The 6,585-nt window shown below is 34.8% G+C and overlaps 1 protein-coding gene across 18 annotated transcripts in view; it reads right to left on the bottom strand.

Moving 5' to 3' along the window:
- Window positions 1-6,585, bottom strand: part of LOC123880334 (basement membrane-specific heparan sulfate proteoglycan core protein-like) — a 189,292-nt gene that overhangs the window by 114,601 nt on the left and 68,106 nt on the right. The gene's annotated exons all lie outside the window — the stretch shown is intronic.

Genomic DNA, 6,585 nt, shown 5'->3' with positions numbered 1-6,585 from the left:
TCGGTTCAGCGGTTAGGCCGTGAAAACGTAGCAGACAGACAGACATACAGACAGACAGACTTTCGCATTTATAATATTAAGTATGGATGTATATATTTATTTAAGTTGTTTATTTAAATAATTTGTTTATTTAAATAATTATCACGCATGTCCAAATAAAATTATATAACCTACAGGAAAAACAATGAACGTAAAAACTATTAATATTAATTAATTATAAATATAGAGCATAAAGCTAATAAATTATTTTATGTCAATCAAATTATTCTAGAATTTGGGTTTCACAAATGTACGACGAGCAAAGCTCTAACAATAATAATTAGAGTATTGCAATATTACGAAGTTGCATACATATATTATTAAACCATATCGAGAGATATGCTGGTTGTAAGATCTTAAGTATGCTTTGATGATTTGCTCATGCTTTGCTTTGATACATTTGGATATCAATATTGATTGACTAAACATATCAAGCTCAAAGCTTATGAAATGTTACATACTTGGTTATATATTGACTGCATTGCTTACATGAACGCTGAAATGTCACATGGAAAATAGCGTTCAAAGCAGTTTCTAACGCAGATCAAACGCTTGTAGGTAAATGAGGTATAGGCACAGTATAGGGCCGAATAGCCAGTTCAGAGAACTTCGCTTTGTATTGGAAGAGCACTGGTGTGTTAGAATTTACATTGAAATATGTTTAATATCAGTGAGATCAAATACATTATATTAGTTTTTAACCCCCGACCCAAAAATAGGGGTGTTATAAGTTTGACGTGTGTATCTGTGTATCTGTCTGTGGCATTATAGCTCCTAAACTAATGAACAGATTTTAATTTAGTTTGTTTTGTTTGAAAGGTGGCTTGATCGAGACTGTTCTTAGCTATAATCCAAGAAAATCGGTTCAGCCGTTTGAATGTTTATCAGCTATTTTCTAGTTACTGTAACCTTCACTTGTCGGGGGTGTTATTAATTTACACTTGTTGTATTTTCACTTCAATAAAGTAATATGCATCATTGTGATCAATTGTGTTGTGTTAGGTGTGTAATTCAGCTAAGTGATTAACCCTTTGCTGGCCTACTACTGTGTTGAGTTTCATCTCAGAATAAGATTGAGTCCACGTGAATTCAGGTTTTTAATAAATCCATGGGAACTCTTCGATTTTTCTAATTATTAGGTACTAGAGGATGCGACTTCATCCGCGTGGATTTAGGTTTTTAAAGATCCCGTAAGAACTTGTTAATATTCCGGGATAAAAAGTAGCCTATATGTCAATTAAAGATATAATCTCTCTCCATTCTAAATTTCAGCCAAATCCGTCCAGTAGTTTTTGCGTGAAAGTGTAACAAACATACACACTTACACACATACATACACACAAACCTTCGCCTTTATAATATTAAGTGTGATTTCTTTTTTTTTCTGTAATAAACATGTACGCTCCATCACTACCCATATTATTATAAATGCGAAAGTGTGTTTGTTTTTTGGTTTCTCCATCAAACACGCCGCAGCAAAGCAATGGATTGACATAATTTTTTGCATAGATATGCTATATTTTATCCCGAAAATCCAAGGAATTCCTAAAGGATTTTTAAAAACTAAATCCAATCCAATTTCTCTTTTATGTAGAAAAATACTCTATGAGTATCTCTCGCTCGTTTTTTAGAAACGTTAGTAGCCTGTATGTGAAGTCGGTATTAAACCATGGTAAAATACAGTGAAATTGTTTAGCTTAGTTATATTTGGACAGTGTTCAAGGATTTCGCTTTGTAAACCACCATACTCGTTTTATTGTGAAGAATATTTCATTCGCCCCAAACACCCTGTTAACCGGACAATTCTCTTTTACCAAACTTAATTTGAGATTTCAGGGTTAGTGTAGACCTTAGACAGACGTGATCTCTCTCGATTACATTGCCGTTTAGTAATTATAAATACAAATGTTAAATGCAAAATTGTGTCTGTATATCCGTCGGTATGTTATCTTTTCCGATCCGTTAAATTGATTTTGACGAAATTTTGGAGATAGCTTTGACCCCAAAGGTGATCATAGGATACGTTTTAATCCAGAGAATCAACGATTCCTACGAGATTGTTCCAATATTTCTCCATGTGGACGAAGTCACAGGCATCTTCTTGTATCACAAATGCAAAATGCATGCATACAATTCACAAATGCAAGCAGAGCCACAATTATTAGTATACTATATAGATGATACCCGCAAACTCGTCTGCGTGAATTAAGGGAATGCGAAGAGTACGTTTTTTTACCGTCTATTTTTATCTTAACACGGCCCATCAGTGTAACTGATTTTGATGGGTACAGAGGTAATTTGCATCCCAGAGACGGACACTGGTTACTTCTATCCCAGAAAATTGCAGATTTCCCACAACATTTAAAAAAACCTAAATTCACGTAGACGAGTTTGCAGGCATCATCTATAGTATAATAAATAATTGTAGCTCTGCTAAAAAAGGCATTGCATGAGCTGTAACATTGACGAAATGCTTTTTACAATTTAGTACTGTTCTTTGAAAATACTTCTCTTCAAATACATGCCCTAGATTTTGACTATCATTTCTAGGTAGATAAACTTTGACTTCGTCGTGTCTTATGTCTACGCTAGTCGCAATAAGTGCCGAATTATGATATTGCGCCCGGACTGTGAAACTCATCATCATAAACACGAAGCTGTTTCAACCATAACGAACATAAACGGTTTAACAGCATCACATTTAAATGTGTTTTTTTACTTTTACAATCCTCCTAGTTCGACACCCGGTTTTACCAATTCAAGAAATTAACTGCCTTACATCGAGGTTTCACCTGCACTGGCTACTTTTGCAGTTATTACATTGTATACCAATTACCAATTCTTCACTGCTCAAAATAACTATTATAAATACAAAAATGTATTTGTTTGTTGGATTGTCCTCCAGTTACGCCACAACGGAGCAATGGATCGGCGTGATTTTTGAATATTTTTTTTAAATAACTGGAGTACTCTCTCATTTATGCTGGAAATAGCTTTGAACGCTATTTCCAGCATAAGTGGAAATTTAAAGATTTCCACTTATGCTAATTTTTGTCCCAAGAAATCAAACGATATCCACGGGATTATTAAATAGCTTACTACTGAATGGCGTACGGCCAGGTAAGATTAAAGTCAAGATCTGATTTACTACATACTAATCAATAGTAAGCCCTTTTTTTCTAAGGCGTCTCTTTTCATTTCGTTCGGTTTTGACCATAGTTTACCTCGTTGACCAAGTCCAGATTGGAAGACATTACACGCCTTTGGAAACATATTAGAGAATATAATATTTAGGCATACAGGTTCTCTCATCATGTTTTGCTTCACCGTTAAGGCAAGCGATTCTCATGTAACTCCGAAAAATTAAAGATTCGTTCCTGGGATCGAAACCCGAATATCCGACTGGGAGGCCGACGTTTTAACCACTAGGCTATCACTGCTTTTTGTGGGCATTATCTAGTAAAATATAAAACTCCCATACATAGAGAAATGTCGCATACGAACCTAATGCCGATATCGGATCGGATAATGTAGAAATGTTCTAAGAACAATAGAATGTGGAACTTTGTGTTAGTTTATCATTATGACGATTCTTTACTCGCACTTTACTAAACACAGTCAGGGGCTATAAGACCTAGTTATGCTTAGGTTTTGAATGAGTCTCGTTGTCTGTGACCTACGTCACCTAACCTACCTGCTTCATCATAAACCCTTCGCCGACTAACTACTAAGAACAGAACTAAGAACCTCTTCTCTCAGTATGAGTAGGCTTTAGGCCATAGTCTACCACACTGGCCAAGAAGAAATTGGCACTTTTACCTCTCAGACATACTACAAATTTCCACACAATGTTATTCTTCACGATAGCAAATATATACCTATATGTTGGCTTAAAACGCATTTAACTCCGAAAAGTATGCAAGCGCGTACCTGGGGTCGGAATCCGGACTTTTCAAATTCAAATTCAAAATATTTTGAATCGGAGGTCATCATCTTTATCTCTAGACTATCGCCGCAATTGATATTAATTTCACTAGTGAAATCATAAAATCACAGCTTCGACCAATAGCTCTGCAATATTATACAATACTAAGTAGCGACTTGAAACTTTCAATTGCTTAGATAGTTTATTATAATTACCGCACTCGAACGGCTTCATCTGTACGTACTCGACATTCCCATCTTTGAGAACATTGTACCATCATATGCAAACAATAAGGTGACTATTAGTACAAAAAAAATGGGACAATCACAGAATTCTAGCGATAAATAAATGATCTGCTGTTTTTTTTTTTTCAGGATAACGTATCGCCGATATTTAGCTAGTCACAAGTAGCTACAGGAAAAATTAGAAATCACAATATTTTCTTTGATGTACATAATCTATACTAATAAATAAAATTGGAGTGTCTGTCTGTAATTCCGAAATAACTACCTCATATTAAGCTCATATGGTTATTTGAACGATACCAACACCGAATCACACGTTTTTAAAATTTTTGTCTGTCTGTCTGTCTGTCTGTTTGAAAAGGCTAATCTTGGGAACGGCTGAACCGATTTTGACGGGATTTTCACAGACAAGTAGAGAATTTATCAGGGAGTAACATAGGCTACTTTTTTAACCGACTTTCAAAAAGGGAGTTGTGTTTTTCTACCTATGTACACCGAAATCTCCGAGATTTCTGAATAGATTTGCGTCATTTCTTTTTTAATCGATAGAGGAACTTTGCGACATTGTTTCATAAAAAATTTGGAGTCCAACTCCTCAATCCTGATGCTGCAGGGGATCTGACCAATCCACACGGGCGAAGCTGCGGGCATCAGCTAGTCTAAAATAAATTTACAGGTCTAAATCTTAGTACTATCAATTTTCGTGGCAAGCAAAATTTAATAGTAAATAATATATCAATAACTCTTACAAATTCAAAAATCAATAATCTAGAAGTGTACTCAGTTTTAATAGTAATATATTTTAATAGTACAATTATTATGTACACGTATTATTTGGTTCAAATAAAGAATTTAAAGAAATAATAAATGCTTTGAGTTTGAGTTTGAATACAACTTTGAGATACGTGAGCTGTGAGTCAAAATATCACGTTCTTTTATTTTTTACATAATCTGCGATTGTGTTTTGTTTTTCAGGAGCATTAATAGGTTTTTAAACTTATGTAAAGGCAAGTCTTAAATCGGTTGTGGAATTTTCTTCCCAAAGTCATTCCCAGAATTACTTTCGAACATTTTTGAGGCGGGGTGCCAGAAGTCGCGAGCCTATTACGATTTCTAGCTTGCGTGCCATCTAGATCTCCAATTTTGTAAGAAGCTTAGCTTCAAAAAATATGGATTGCAAAACCCTGGATCACATTAATGCAGCGATTAGGTAATTCTGTTAACATACCTGTTTATTTTTAAACAAGTTTTAATTGTCTTTTTATTGGTAGGATCAAGTTGCATCATGGTAATCCCACACGAATAGCAGTGACCGATTCTTGAAACGATATTGATACTCGTGTTACTTAATAGCCGATCGTGAACCGTTCCAGAGGCTAAACGTCTGCGCAGTGATGTAATAAGGCCGCTCAATGTTTACATATTGCATACAATGAACTAAATGTACACTAATAATAATAATTATTTAATGAATCTAAGGAATAAAGACGTTTGGACAGATTTCCAATACAAAAATAGTCAATACCTAAAAATTTGAGGAGTAAATTTCTCTTGTAATTTTAAAAATAAAGAGGAGGAGGAGGAGTAGGTGAAGGGTCTCTTTTATCTGAGAAGTAAATTTTTACTCCTCAGATAAAAGTTATTTGACGATTTAAAAATCAGCCCTTAATAATTTTTTAACTATTATTCTCATAACAATGTAATTCACATTCATCGGTTTTAGGATGTTTGAAGAGAATGCAAGAATAATATTATTATGTGCAGAAAAACCGTTTAATAAGCTCTTGTAAAAAATAAGCTCTTGCAAAGCGATGTTATCGCCAAAACTCTAAAGACCGAATATCAAAACTATTCCAGGACTTAAAAGCATTCTAAAAGCTAGTTCTGTTTTTGATTACATCAGACTAGCTAATGTCCTCTTAAGCATAAAGAGACATTCAACCGTAAAATCTATTTCGATGAAACACTTGCAAATAGTACTAAGCTAATCTTAATTACTATTTTTTCGTTATCACAAACCTATCAGGTACTTAGGGCCTTTTCGCAATACATACGGTGCGACATCGCATCTTCAAACTCTACGCTAATGCATAACGAGTCTTGGGAATTTGTATGGGACTCGCAGTGAGGTATGACGTCATTCTTGCGATGTGACGTCACACCATAGTAGTGTGGAAGGATCTTTAGTAGTATTAGTGCATATCAGCCGATTGTGTCAAATCAATAAGTAAATGGTTTGAACTTGCCTCCAGGGTACTTTACCCGCATCCCTCGGAGTGCACGTTCGTTCGTTATTATCACAAAAATCTGTCAGATACTTATTTATTTCAATCATTTTTAGGATATTTACGCAGGCGAAGCTGCGGGCATAAGCTA

The sequence above is a fragment of the Maniola jurtina genome, chromosome Z (genome assembly GCF_905333055.1).
Source record: "Maniola jurtina chromosome Z, ilManJurt1.1, whole genome shotgun sequence".
In the NCBI taxonomy this organism is placed as follows: Eukaryota; Metazoa; Arthropoda; class Insecta; order Lepidoptera; family Nymphalidae; genus Maniola; species Maniola jurtina.
The sequence above is the reverse complement of the archived record's forward strand: the minus strand, read 5'-3'. Positions and strand labels throughout refer to the sequence as shown.